The 13,087-nt window shown below is 40.5% G+C and overlaps 22 non-coding genes across 22 annotated transcripts; all 22 read right to left on the bottom strand.

Moving 5' to 3' along the window:
- Nucleotides 1–3,107: 3,107 nt before the first annotated feature.
- trnak-cuu (transfer RNA lysine (anticodon CUU)) lies at nt 3,108–3,180 on the bottom strand. Its single transcript has one exon. It is a non-coding gene; the product is annotated as a tRNA-Lys (tRNA).
- A 487-nt stretch (nt 3,181–3,667) lies between these two features.
- trnak-cuu (transfer RNA lysine (anticodon CUU)) lies at nt 3,668–3,740 on the bottom strand. Its single transcript has one exon. It is a non-coding gene; the product is annotated as a tRNA-Lys (tRNA).
- Nucleotides 3,741–3,855: 115 nt separating this feature from the next.
- trnak-cuu (transfer RNA lysine (anticodon CUU)) lies at nt 3,856–3,928 on the bottom strand. The gene has a single exon. It is a non-coding gene; the product is annotated as a tRNA-Lys (tRNA).
- Nucleotides 3,929–4,419: 491 nt separating this feature from the next.
- Nucleotides 4,420–4,492, bottom strand: trnak-cuu (transfer RNA lysine (anticodon CUU)). Its single transcript has one exon. It is a non-coding gene; the product is annotated as a tRNA-Lys (tRNA).
- Nucleotides 4,493–4,607: 115 nt separating this feature from the next.
- Nucleotides 4,608–4,680, bottom strand: trnak-cuu (transfer RNA lysine (anticodon CUU)). Its single transcript has one exon. It is a non-coding gene; the product is annotated as a tRNA-Lys (tRNA).
- An 866-nt stretch (nt 4,681–5,546) lies between these two features.
- trnak-cuu (transfer RNA lysine (anticodon CUU)) lies at nt 5,547–5,619 on the bottom strand. Its single transcript has one exon. It is a non-coding gene; the product is annotated as a tRNA-Lys (tRNA).
- Nucleotides 5,620–5,734: 115 nt separating this feature from the next.
- On the bottom strand, nt 5,735–5,807 carry trnak-cuu (transfer RNA lysine (anticodon CUU)). The gene has a single exon. It is a non-coding gene; the product is annotated as a tRNA-Lys (tRNA).
- A 304-nt stretch (nt 5,808–6,111) lies between these two features.
- trnak-cuu (transfer RNA lysine (anticodon CUU)) lies at nt 6,112–6,184 on the bottom strand. Its single transcript has one exon. It is a non-coding gene; the product is annotated as a tRNA-Lys (tRNA).
- A 495-nt stretch (nt 6,185–6,679) lies between these two features.
- trnak-cuu (transfer RNA lysine (anticodon CUU)) lies at nt 6,680–6,752 on the bottom strand. Its single transcript has one exon. It is a non-coding gene; the product is annotated as a tRNA-Lys (tRNA).
- Nucleotides 6,753–7,241: 489 nt separating this feature from the next.
- Nucleotides 7,242–7,314, bottom strand: trnak-cuu (transfer RNA lysine (anticodon CUU)). Its single transcript has one exon. It is a non-coding gene; the product is annotated as a tRNA-Lys (tRNA).
- Nucleotides 7,315–7,428: 114 nt separating this feature from the next.
- On the bottom strand, nt 7,429–7,501 carry trnak-cuu (transfer RNA lysine (anticodon CUU)). The gene has a single exon. It is a non-coding gene; the product is annotated as a tRNA-Lys (tRNA).
- Nucleotides 7,502–8,372: 871 nt separating this feature from the next.
- On the bottom strand, nt 8,373–8,445 carry trnak-cuu (transfer RNA lysine (anticodon CUU)). Its single transcript has one exon. It is a non-coding gene; the product is annotated as a tRNA-Lys (tRNA).
- A 115-nt stretch (nt 8,446–8,560) lies between these two features.
- On the bottom strand, nt 8,561–8,633 carry trnak-cuu (transfer RNA lysine (anticodon CUU)). Its single transcript has one exon. It is a non-coding gene; the product is annotated as a tRNA-Lys (tRNA).
- Nucleotides 8,634–8,937: 304 nt separating this feature from the next.
- On the bottom strand, nt 8,938–9,010 carry trnak-cuu (transfer RNA lysine (anticodon CUU)). Its single transcript has one exon. It is a non-coding gene; the product is annotated as a tRNA-Lys (tRNA).
- Nucleotides 9,011–9,505: 495 nt separating this feature from the next.
- trnak-cuu (transfer RNA lysine (anticodon CUU)) lies at nt 9,506–9,578 on the bottom strand. Its single transcript has one exon. It is a non-coding gene; the product is annotated as a tRNA-Lys (tRNA).
- A 489-nt stretch (nt 9,579–10,067) lies between these two features.
- trnak-cuu (transfer RNA lysine (anticodon CUU)) lies at nt 10,068–10,140 on the bottom strand. Its single transcript has one exon. It is a non-coding gene; the product is annotated as a tRNA-Lys (tRNA).
- Nucleotides 10,141–10,254: 114 nt separating this feature from the next.
- Nucleotides 10,255–10,327, bottom strand: trnak-cuu (transfer RNA lysine (anticodon CUU)). Its single transcript has one exon. It is a non-coding gene; the product is annotated as a tRNA-Lys (tRNA).
- Nucleotides 10,328–11,012: 685 nt separating this feature from the next.
- trnak-cuu (transfer RNA lysine (anticodon CUU)) lies at nt 11,013–11,085 on the bottom strand. The gene has a single exon. It is a non-coding gene; the product is annotated as a tRNA-Lys (tRNA).
- A 301-nt stretch (nt 11,086–11,386) lies between these two features.
- On the bottom strand, nt 11,387–11,459 carry trnak-cuu (transfer RNA lysine (anticodon CUU)). Its single transcript has one exon. It is a non-coding gene; the product is annotated as a tRNA-Lys (tRNA).
- Nucleotides 11,460–11,759: 300 nt separating this feature from the next.
- Nucleotides 11,760–11,832, bottom strand: trnak-cuu (transfer RNA lysine (anticodon CUU)). The gene has a single exon. It is a non-coding gene; the product is annotated as a tRNA-Lys (tRNA).
- Nucleotides 11,833–12,320: 488 nt separating this feature from the next.
- Nucleotides 12,321–12,393, bottom strand: trnak-cuu (transfer RNA lysine (anticodon CUU)). Its single transcript has one exon. It is a non-coding gene; the product is annotated as a tRNA-Lys (tRNA).
- A 303-nt stretch (nt 12,394–12,696) lies between these two features.
- Nucleotides 12,697–12,769, bottom strand: trnak-cuu (transfer RNA lysine (anticodon CUU)). Its single transcript has one exon. It is a non-coding gene; the product is annotated as a tRNA-Lys (tRNA).
- Between the last annotated feature and the right edge of the window lie 318 nt (nt 12,770–13,087).

Raw genomic sequence — 13,087 nt, forward strand, 5'->3', positions numbered from 1 at the left:
GAAATACAATTAAACACATGTCAAAACTTGTTTTTTTTCTCCCCAAAACAAGTACCGTATTTTCCGCACTATAAGGCGCACCTAAAAACCACAAATTTTGTGGGTTGGGCTCTCGGGGGTGATGGGGCCGTGCTCTGGCTCCCACGCACTCTGGGAGTCGAATGTATTGTACATGCAAATTCACATATGCTCACATACGTACATAGGTACCTACGCTCCCACATACATACACAAATACAGTACATATTTACCTACCTAATGTTCGTACATCCACACGCACATTCAATATACAAACATACACATACACATACTGTACATATACATTCACTGTACAAACACATATACACATTCTGTACATATACATTCATTGTACAAACACATATACACATTCTGTACATATACAAGTACATATGCATACTTACACTCATGCACATAATCACGTTTCATCAAACATATATTAACGTTGTTGCCCTAGGGTAAACTGGGTGTAACACATGGCACACTGACAAAGCTTAACCTATTGTGACTATAACAATCTACAAGGTTAATGTAGGTTGCTTCTCTTTCTCCCCCTCCATTTTTCTGCATTCTTTCGTATCTCAAGTTATCATTACGTATATGTATTGTTGCATTTAAACAACTGTATTGTTGATAATAAAGGTAAATTATTGGTATTGTTCATTATCAATAGCGCTATTTCTATTGGTATTTGTATTGATCCATTTGTAGTGTAATAATGCTCATTGTCATTTCTGTATTATTTTTTATTTTTCGCTAACTGCTTATTTGCTATTACTTTTACCATCATATTTGTACATGTCATATTTGCTGATGTTGCTCTGTTGTTGTTGTTGTTTGCTGTTGTTGTTTTTGTCTCTCTGTCTAATCCCCCTCTTGTCCCCATAATTTCCCCCTCTGTCTTCTTTTTTTTCTCTTTCTATCCCCTCCTGCTCCGGCCCGGCTGCACTAAATGATAATATAAATACATTTAATAAAGTCAAATACAAATAAGGCAACAAGAGAAGTATCCTACACTTCTCTTTTGTAAAGTAAATCTGAACAGCCGACATGGGCATCTACATCAACTATATGATTTGCCTGAGAAGCTGGACAGGACATAATAAAAAAAAAAAAAAAAAAAAAAAAAAAAAAAAAAAAAAAAAAAAAAAAAAAAAAAAAACCACAAATTTTCTCAAAAGCTGACAGTGCGCCTTATAACCCAGTGCGCTTTATATATGGATAAATATTAAGATTCATTTTCATAAAGTTTCGGTCTCGCAACTTCGGTAAACAGCCGCCATCTTTTTTCCCGGTAGAACAGGAAACGCTTCTTCTTCTACGCAAGCAACCGCCAAGGTAAGCACCCGCCCCCATAGAACAGGAAGCGCTTCTTCTTCTACTGTAAGCAACCACCCGCCCGCGTAGAAGAAGAAAAAGCGCGCGGATATTACCGTACGTTTCATTTCCTTTGTGTGTTTACATCTGTAAAGACCACAAAATGGCTCCTACTAAGCGACAGGTATCCGGTTCATGAAAAGACGCAATCTCTCCATCCGCACACGGATTACTATTTCACAGCAACTGATATTCCTGTGAACCGCACTGTGGATACAACGGGAGCACGTACGGTGAATATTCGCACCACAGGGAATGAGAAGTCATCCTTCACTGTGGTTCTAGCTTGCCATGCTAATAATGGCCAGAAACTTCCACCCATGGTGATATTCAAAAGGAAGACCTTGCCAAAAGAGACCTTTCCAGCCGGCGTCATCATAAAAGCTAACTCGAAGGGATGGATGAAGAAAAGATGAGCGAGTGGTTAAGGTAAGTTTAAGTTTACGCGAAGAGGCCAGGTGGCTTTTTTCACGCAGCTCTGTCCATGTTGATATACGTATGTTTGTGATTGCACATTTGCGTACATTTTGGGAGTGAACAGAGTTGTTAGAACGCTGTTTTTAATATATTATTAAAGTTTGACTGACCTATGTGACTGTTTTTTTGACATTCCTTTAGCGCAGTTAGATGCGGCTTACAACACCGGGCGGCTTATAGGTGGACAAAGTTTTGAAATATGCCGTTCATTGAAGGCGCGGCTTTTAACCCAGGGCGCCTTGTGGTGCGGAAAATACGGTACATTGTATCGTATGCATGTTCAAATAAGCTGAAACTGAACTGAACTGTCACAGTCACACAGACACTGATACAGCCACAAAAGTTGACCAATGCGGATTTAAAATACAATTAAAAAAAGAAAAATAGCTTTCGATCAGGAGTCTGCTTTCTCAATCGCGAAACAGATCCCGTCGTTCACTTCAAAGAGCCGGCACCAATCGGCTCTCATTCGTGACCGACCCATCACTACTGTGGAGAAATTATTTTTTAACTTGTACAACCTATACGCTAATTCTTCAGGGATCAGAAAGAATGCTTGGGTTCAGTCATTCACATGCGTTGCAAGTGTGGATCTGAATTATGATGGTATTGTTTTAGTCTGGGGTGTACAGATATTCCTTAAAGATGTTTCAGAAAATCTGCAGCCAACAATATTTCTCAGTTGACAGAAGTTATTACCGGGTTCAAGCACTGTCATGGCAGAAATTACTTAAATTTTAGTCATATTGAATATTTGTTATCGTTGTGCAGTTTAGTCAACCACACAACTGCACTTATCCAAGGTTGGGTGTAGTGTGTGTTTAAGTACTGTTTTCAGACTGTGTTTAAAAAAACAAAATTTCGCCAAATGTGGGGCTCGAACCCACGACCCTGAGATTGAGTCTCATGCTCTACCGACTAAGCTAACCAGGCCTCTGTCATGGAAAATAAGCAGCGTTTTCAGATTTCAGTGTACAATAAGTAAAAGTCTTAGATTGGAATTGCCACAAGGAAGACAGATTCATGCAGTATCGAACAAACCTAAATCTCACCCAATGTGGGGCTCAAACGCACGACTCTGAGATTAAGTCTCATGCTCTACCGACTGAGCCAACCAGGCCTATTTCATATGAGTTACAAATTGTTTTCAGACTTGATTTAATAATTACTCAAAGTTTTAGATTGGAATTGCCACAAGAAAGACCATTTCAATGAGTATCTAGAAAACCAAATCTCGCCCAATGTGGGGCTCGAACCCACGACCCTGAGATTAAGAGTCTCATGCTCTACCGACTGAGCTAACTGGGCCGTTTTTTTGGAAAATACGAGACGTTTTCAGACTTCAGTGTACAATTAGTAAAAGTCTTAGATTGGAATTGCCACAAGAAAGACAGATTCATGCAGTATCTAGCAAACATAAATCTCGCCCAATATGGCCTTGAAACCACAACCCTGGATTAAGAGTCTCATGCTCTACCGACTGAGTTAACGGGGCCTATTTCATATGAGTTTCAAGTTATTTTAAGACTTGATTTTATAATTACTCAAAGTTTTAGACGGGAATTGCCACAAGAAAGACCGTTTCAATGAGTATCTAGAAAATCAAATCTCACCCAATGTGGGGCTCGAAACCACTACCCTGAGAATAAGAATTTAATGATCTACCAAATGAGCTAACCGGGCCTCTTTCATGTGAGTTACAAGACGTTTTCAGACTTCAGTGTACAATTAGTAAAACTTTTAGATTGGAGTTACCACAAGAAAGATTCATGCAGTATATAACAAACCTAAATCTGGCCCAATGTGGGGCTCGAACCCACGACCCTGAGATTAAGAGTCTCATGCTCTACCGACTGAGCTAACCGGGCCTATTTCATCTGAGTTTCAAGGTGTTTTAAGACTTGAGTTGATAATTACTCAAAGTTTTAGCCGTGTATTGCCACAAGAAAGACCGTTTCAATGAGTATCTAGAAAATCAAACATCGCCCAATGTGGGGCTCGAACCCACGACCCTGAGATTAAGAGTCTCATGCTCTACCGACTGAGTTAACCGGGCCGTTTTTTTGGAAAATATGAGACGTTTTCAGACTTCAGTGTACAGTAAGTAAAAGTTTGAGATTGGAATTGCCAGATGGAATACAGATTCATGCAGTATCGAGCAAACATAAATCTCGCCCAATGTGGGCTCGGAACCACGACCCTGAGATTAAGAATCTTATGCTCTACCGACTGAGTCAACCGGGCCTCTTTCTTGGGAAATACGAGACATTTTCAGACTTCAGTGTACGATTAGTAAACTTTTAGATTCGAGTTACCACAAAAAAAAAGAAAGATTCATGCAGTATATAACAAACCTAAATCTCGCTCAATGTGGGGCTCGAACCCACGACCCTGAGATTAAGAGTCTCATTCTCTACCAAATGAGCTAACCGGGCCTCTTTCATGTGAGTTACGAGACGTTTTCAGACTTCAGTGTACAATTAGTAAAACTTTTAGATTGGAGTTACCACAAGAAAGATTCATGCAGTATATAACAAACCTAAATCTCACCCAATGTGGGGCTCGAACCCACGACCCTGAGATTAAGAGTCTCATGCTCTACCGACTGAGCTAACCAGGCCCATTAAATTTGAGTTTCATGTTGTTTTAAGACTTGATTTTATATTTACTCAAAGTTTTAGACAGGAATTGCCACAAGAAAGACCGTTTCAATGAGTATCTAGAAAAGCAAACCTCGCCCAATGTGGTGCTCGAACCCACGACCCTGAGATTAAGAGTCTCATGCTCTACCGACTGAGCTAACCAGGCCTATTTCATCTGAGTTACAAATTGTTTTAAGCCGTGATTTTATAATTACTCAAAGTTTTAGACTGGAATTGCCACAAGAAAGACCGTTTCAATGAGTATCTAGAAAACCAAATCTCGCCCAATGTGGGGCTCAAACCCACGACCCTGAGATAAAGAGTCTCATGCTGTACCGACTGAGCTAACCGGGCTGTTCTCTTGAATAATACGAGACGTTTTCAGACTTCAGTGTACAAATAGTAAAAGTCTTAGATTGGAATTGCCACAAGAAAGACAGATTCATGCAGTATCTAGCAAACATAAATCTTGCCCAATATGGGCTAGAAACCACGACCCTGAGATTAAGAGTCTCATGCTCTACCGACTGAGCTAACTGGGCCGTTATTTTTGGAAAATACAAGACATTTTCAGACTTCAGTGAACAATTAGTAAAAATCTGAGATTGGAATTGCCACAAGAAAGACAGATTCATGCAGTATCTAGCAAACATAAATATCGCCCAATATGGGATTGAAACCACGACCCTGAGATTAAGAGTCTCATGCTCTACCGACTGAGTTAACGGGGCCTATTTCATCTGAGTTTCAAGTTGTTTTAAGACTTGATTTTATAATTACTCAAAGTTTTAGACGGGAATTGCCACAAGGAAGACAGATTCATGCAGTATCGAGCAAACCTAAATCTCACCCAATGTGGGGCTCAAACCCACGACCCTGAGATTAAGAGTCTCAAGCTCTACCAAATGAACTAACCAGGCCTCTTTCATGTGAGTTACAAGACAATTTCAGACTTCAGTGTACAATTAGTAAAAGTTTTAGATTGGAGTTGCCACAAGAAAGATTCATGCAGTATATAACAAACCTAAATCTCACCCAATGTGGGGCTCCAACCCACGACCCTGAGATTAAGAGTCTCATGCTCTACCGACTGAGCTAACCAGGCCCATTAAATTTGAGTTTCATGTTGTTTTAAGACTTGATTTTATATTTACTCAAAGTTTTAGACAGGAATTGCCACAAGAAAGACCGTTTCAAAGAGTATCTAGAAAAGCAAATCTCGCCCAATGTGGTGCTCGAACCCACGACCCTGAGATTAAGAGTCTCATGCTCTACCGACTGAGCTAACCAGGCCTATTTCATCTGAGTTACAAATTGTTTTAAGCCGTGATTTTATAATTACTCAAAGTTTTAGACTGGAATTGCCACAAGAAAGACCGTTTCAATGAGTATCTAGAAAACCAAATCTCGCCCAATGTGGGGCTCGAACCCACGACCCTGAGATAAAGAGTTTCATGCTGTACCGACTGAGCTAACCGGGCTGTTCTCTTGAATAATACGAGACGTTTTCAGACTTCAGTGTACAATTAGTAAAAGTCTTAGATTGGAATTGCCACAAGAAAGACAGATTCATGCAGTATCTAGCAAACATAAATCTCGCCCAATGTGGATCTCGAACCCACGACCCTGAGATTAAGAGTCTCATGCTCTACCGACTGAGCTAACTGGGCCGTTATTTTTGGAAAATACAAGACATTTTCAGACTTCAGTGAACAATTAGTACAAATCTGAGATTGGAATTGCCACAAGAAAGACAGATTCATGCAGTATCTAGCAAACATAAATCTCGCCCAATATGGTCTTGAAACCACGACCCTGAGATTAAGAGTCTCATGCTCTACCGACTGAGTTAACGGGGCCTATTTCATCTGAGTTTCTAGTTGTTTTAAGACTTGATTTTATAATTACTCAAAGTTTTAGACGGGAATTGCCACAAGGAAGACAGATTCATGCAGTATCGAGCAAACCTAAATCTCACCCAATGTGGGGCTCAAACCCACGACCCTGAGATTAAGAGTCTCAAGCTCTACCAAATGAACTAACCAGGCCTCTTTCATGTGAGTTACAAGACAATTTCAGACTTCAGTGTACAATTAGTAAAAGTTTTTGATTGGAGTTGCCACAAGAAAAAACATATTCATGCAGTCTCGAGCAAACGTAAATCTCGCCCAATGTGGGGCTCGAACCCACGACCCTGAGATTAAGAGTCTCATGCTCTACCGACTGAGCTAACCGGGCCGTCTTTTTGGAAAATATGAGACGTTTTCAGACTTCAGTGTACAATTAGTTAAAGTTTTAGATTGGAATTGCCACAAGGAAGACAGATTCATGCAGTATCGAGCAAACATAAATCTCACCCAATGTGGGGCTCAAACACACGACCCTGAGATTAAGAGTCTCATGCTCTACCAAATGAGCTAACCAGGCCTCTTTCATGTGAGTTACAAGACAATTTCAGACTTCAGTGTACAATTAGTAAAAGTTTTTGATTGGAGTTGCCACAAGGAATACATATTCATGCAGTATCGAGCAAACATAAATCTCGCACAATGTGGGCTCAAAACCACGACCCCGAGATTAAGAGTCTCATGCTCTACCAAATGAGCTAACAGGGCCTCTTTCATGTGAGTTACGAGACATTTTCAGACTTCAGTGTACAATTAGTAAAACTTTTAGATTGGAGTTACCACAAGAAAGATTCATGCAGTATATAACAAACCTAAATCTCGCCCAATGTGGGGCTCGAACCCACGACCCTGAGATTAAGAGTCTCATGCTCTACCGACTGAGCTAACCGGGCCTATTGCGTCTGAGTTTCTAGTTGTTTTAAGACTTGATTTTATAATTACTCAAAGTTTTAGACGGAATTGCCACAAGAAAGACCGTTTCAATGAGTATCTAGAAAATCAAACCTCGCCCAATGTGGGGCTCGAACCCACGACCCTGAGATTAAGAGTCTCATGCTCTACCGACTGAGCTAACCGGGCCGTTTTTTTTGGAAAATATGTGACGTTTTCAGACTTCAGTGTACAATTAGTAAAAGTCTGTGATTGGAATTGCCACAAGAAAGACAGATTCATGCAGTATCGAGCAAACCTAAATCTCACCCAATGTGGGGCTCAAACACATGACCCTGAGATTAAGAGTCTCAAGCTCTACCAAACGAGCTAACCAGGCCTCTTTCATGTGAGTTACGAGACAATTTCAGACTTCAGTGTACAATTAGTAAAAGTTTTAGATTGGAGTTGCCACAAGAAATACATATTCATGCAATATCGAGCAAACATAAATCTCGCCCAATGTGGGTTCGAAACCACGACCCTGAGATTAAGAATCTTATGCTCTACCGACTGAGTCAACCGGGCCTCTTTCTTGGGAAATACGAGACATTTTCAGACTTCAGTGTACAATTAGTAAACTTTTAGATTCGAGTTACCACAAAAAAAAAAAAAAGATTCATGCAGTATATAACAAACCAAAATCTCGCTCAATGTGGGGCTCGAACCCATGACCCTGAGAATAAGAGGCTCATGCTCTACCGACTGAGCTAACCGGGCCTATTTCATATGAGTTACAAGTTGTTTCAAGACGTGATTTTATAATTACTCAAAGTTTTAGACGGGAATTGCCACAAGGAAGACAGATTCATGCAGTATCGAGCAAACCTAAATCTCACCCAATGTGGGGCTCAAACCCACGACCCTGAGATTAAGAGTCTCAAGCTCTACCAAATGAACTAACCAGGCCTCTTTCATGTGAGTTACAAGACAATTTCAGACTTCAGTGTACAATTAGTAAAAGTTTTAGATTGGAGTTGCCACAAGAAAGATTCATGCAGTATATAACAAACCTAAATCTCACCCAATGTGGGGCTCCAACCCACGACCCTGAGATTAAGAGTCTCATGCTCTACCGACTGAGCTAACCAGGCCCATTAAATTTGAGTTTCATGTTGTTTTAAGACTTGATTTTATATTTACTCAAAGTTTTAGACAGGAATTGCCACAAGAAAGACCGTTTCAAAGAGTATCTAGAAAAGCAAACCTCGCCCAATGTGGTGCTCGAACCCACGACCCTGAGATTAAGAGTCTCATGCTCTACCGACTGAGCTAACCAGGCCTATTTCATCTGAGTTACAAATTGTTTTAAGCCGTGATTTTATAATTACTCAAAGTTTTAGACTGGAATTGCCACAAGAAAGACCGTTTCAATGAGTATCTAGAAAACCAAATCTCGCCCAATGTGGGGCTCGAACCCACGACCCTGAGATAAAGAGTTTCATGCTGTACCGACTGAGCTAACCGGGCTGTTCTCTTGAATAATACGAGACGTTTTCAGACTTCAGTGTACAATTAGTAAAAGTCTTAGATTGGAATTGCCACAAGAAAGACAGATTCATGCAGTATCTAGCAAACATAAATCTCGCCCAATGTGGATCTCGAACCCACGACCCTGAGATTAAGAGTCTCATGCTCTACCGACTGAGCTAACTGGGCCGTTATTTTTGGAAAATACAAGACATTTTCAGACTTCAGTGAACAATTAGTACAAATCTGAGATTGGAATTGCCACAAGAAAGACAGATTCATGCAGTATCTATCAAACATAAATCTCGCCCAATATGGTCTTGAAACCACGACCCTGAGATTAAGAGTCTCATGCTCTACCGACTGAGTTAACGGGGCCTATTTCATCTGAGTTTCTAGTTGTTTTAAGACTTGATTTTATAATTACTCAAAGTTTTAGACGGGAATTGCCACAAGGAAGACAGATTCATGCAGTATCGAGCAAACCTAAATCTCACCCAATGTGGGGCTCAAACCCACGACCCTGAGATTAAGAGTCTCAAGCTCTACCAAATGAACTAACCAGGCCTCTTTCATGTGAGTTACAAGACAATTTCAGACTTCAGTGTACAATTAGTAAAAGTTTTTGATTGGAGTTGCCACAAGAAAAAACATATTCATGCAGTCTCGAGCAAACGTAAATCTCGCCCAATGTGGGGCTCGAACCCACGACCCTGAGATTAAGAGTCTCATGCTCTACCGACTGAGCTAACCGGGCCGTCTTTTTGGAAAATATGAGACGTTTTCAGACTTCAGTGTACAATTAGTTAAAGTTTTAGATTGGAATTGCCACAAGGAAGACAGATTCATGCAGTATCGAGCAAACATAAATCTCACCCAATGTGGGGCTCAAACACACGACCCTGAGATTAAGAGTCTCAAGCTCTACCAAATGAACTAACCAGGCCTCTTTCATGTGAGTTACATGACAATTTCAGACTTCAGTGTACAATTAGTAAAAGTTTTTGATTGGAGTTGCCACAAGGAATACATATTCATGCAGTATCGAGCAAACATAAATCTCGCACAATGTGGGCTCAAAACCACGACCCCGAGATTAAGAGTCTCATGCTCTACCAAATGAGCTAACAGGGCCTCTTTCATGTGAGTTACGAGACATTTTCAGACTTCAGTGTACAATTAGTAAAACTTTTAGATTGGAGTTACCACAAGAAAGATTCATGCAGTATATAACAAACCTAAATCTCGCCCAATGTGGGGCTCGAACCCACGACCCTGAGATTAAGAGTCTCATGCTCTACCGACTGAGCTAACCGGGCCTATTGCGTCTGAGTTTCTAGTTGTTTTAAGACTTGATTTTATAATTACTCAAAGTTTTAGACGGAATTGCCACAAGAAAGACCGTTTCAATGAGTATCTAGAAAATCAAACCTCGCCCAATGTGGGGCTCGAACCCACGACCCTGAGATTAAGAGTCTCATGCTCTACCGACTGAGCTAACCGGGCCGTTTTTTTTGGAAAATATGTGACGTTTTCAGACTTCAGTGTACAATTAGTAAAAGTCTGTGATTGGAATTGCCACAAGAAAGACAGATTCATGCAGTATCGAGCAAACCTAAATCTCACCCAATGTGGGGCTCAAACACATGACCCTGAGATTAAGAGTCTCAAGCTCTACCAAACGAGCTAACCAGGCCTCTTTCATGTGAGTTACGAGACAATTTCAGACTTCAGTGTACAATTAGTAAAAGTTTTAGATTGGAGTTGCCACAAGAAATACATATTCATGCAATATCGAGCAAACATAAATCTCGCCCAATGTGGGTTCGAAACCACGACCCTGAGATTAAGAATCTTATGCTCTACCGACTGAGTCAACCGGGCCTCTTTCTTGGGAAATACGAGACATTTTCAGACTTCAGTGTACAATTAGTAAACTTTTAGATTCGAGTTACCACAAAAAAAAAAAAAAGATTCATGCAGTATATAACAAACCAAAATCTCGCTCAATGTGGGGCTCGAACCCATGACCCTGAGAATAAGAGGCTCATGCTCTACCGACTGAGCTAACCGGGCCTATTTCATATGAGTTACAAGTTGTTTCAAGACGTGATTTTATAATTACTCAAAGTTTTAGACGGGAATTGCCACAAGAAAGACCGTTTCAATGAATATCTAGAAAACCAAATCTCGCCCAATGTGGGGCTCGAACCCACGACCCTGAGATTAAGAGTCTCATGCTCTACCGACTGAGCTAACCGGGCCGTTTTTTTTGGAAAATACGAGACGTTTTCAGACTTCAGTGTACAATTAGTAAAAGTCTAAGATTGGAATTGCCACAAGAAAGACAGATTCATGCAGTATCTAGCAAACATAAATCTCGCCCAATATGGGCTTGAAACCACGACCTTGAGATTAAGAGTCTCATGCTCAACCAAATGAGCTAAACGGGGCTCTTTCGTGTGAGTTACGAGACGTTTTCAGACTTCAGTGTACAATTTGTAAAACTTTTAGATTGGAGTTACCACAAGAAAGATTCATGGAGTATATAAGAAACCTAAATCTCACCCAATGTGGGGCTCGAACCCACGACCCTGAGATTAAGAGTCTCATGCTCTACCGACTGAGCTAACCGGGCCTATTTCGTCTCAGTTTCTAGTTGTTTTAAGACTTGATTTTATAATTACTCAAAGTTTTAGTTGGGAATTGCCACAAGAAAAAACCTTTCAATGAGTATCTAGAAAATCAAACCTCGCCCAATGTGGGGCTCGAACCCACGACCCTGAGATTAAGAGTGTCATGCTCAACCAAATGAGCTAAGCGGGGCTCTTTCGTGTGAGTTACGAGACGTTTTCAGACTTCAGTGTACAATTTGTAAAACTTTTAGATTGGAGTTACCACAAGAAAGATTCATGGAGTATATAAGAAACCTAAATCTCACCCAATGTGGGGCTCGAACCCACGACCCTGAGATTAAGAGTCTCATGCTCTACCGACTGAGCTAACCGGGCCGTTTTTTTTGGAAAATACAAGACGTTTTCAGACTTCAGTGTACAATTAGTAAAAGTCTGAGATTGAAATTGCCACAAGAAAGATAGATTCATGCAGTATTTAGCAAACATAAATCTCGCCCAATATGGGCTTGAAACCACGACCCTGAGATTAAGAGTCTCATGCTCTACCGACTGAGTTAAACGGGCCTATTTCATCTCAGTTTCAAGTTGTTTTAAGACTTGATTTTATAATTACTCAAAGTTTTAGATGTGAATTGCCACAAGAAAGACCGTTCCAATGAGTATCTAGAAAATAAAACCTCGCCCAATATGGGCTCGAACCCACGACCCTGAGCTTAAGAGTCTCATGCTCAACCAAATGAGCTAAGCGGGCCTCTTTCATGTGAGTTACGAGACGTTTTCAGACTTCAGTGTACAATTTGTAAAACTTTTAGATTGGAGTTACCACAAGAGAGATTCATGCAGTATATAACAAACCTAAATCTCGCCCAATGTGGGGCTCGAACCCACGACCCTGAGATTAAGAGTCTCATGCTCTACCGACTGAGCTAACCGGGCCGTTTTTTTGGAAAATATGAGACGTTTTCAGACTTCAGTGTACAATTAGTAAAAGTCTGAGATTGGAATTGCCACAAGAAAGACAGATTCATGCAGTATCTAGCAAACATAAATCTCGCCCAATATGGGTTTGAAATTACGACCTTGAGATTAAGAGTCTCATGCTCTACCGACTGAGCTAACCGGGCCTATTTCATATGAGTTACAAATTGTTTTCAGACTTGATTTAATAATTACTCAAAGTTTTGGATTGGAATTGCCACAAGAAAGACCGTTTCAATGAATATCTAGAAAACCAAATCTCGCCCAATGTGGGGCTCGAACCCACGACCCTGAGATTAAGAGTCTCATGCTCTACCGACTGAGCTAACCGGGCCATTTTTTTAGGAAAATATGAGACGTTTTCAGACTTCAGTATACAATAAGTAAAAGTCTGAGATTGGAATTGCCACAAGGAAGACAGATTCATGCAGTATCGAGCAAACCTAAATCTCACCTAATGTGGGGCTCAAACACATGACCCTGAGATTAAGAGTCTCAAGCTCTACCAAATGAGCTAACCAGGCCTCTTTCATGTGAGTTACGAGACAATTTCAGACTTCAGTGTACAATTAGTAAAAGTTTTAGATTGGAGTTGCCACAAGAAATACATATTCATGCAGTATCGAACAAACATAAATCTTGCCCAATGTGG

The sequence above is a fragment of the Nerophis lumbriciformis genome, linkage group LG12 (genome assembly GCF_033978685.3).
Source record: "Nerophis lumbriciformis linkage group LG12, RoL_Nlum_v2.1, whole genome shotgun sequence".
Lineage (NCBI taxonomy): Eukaryota > Metazoa > Chordata > Actinopteri > Syngnathiformes > Syngnathidae > Nerophis > Nerophis lumbriciformis.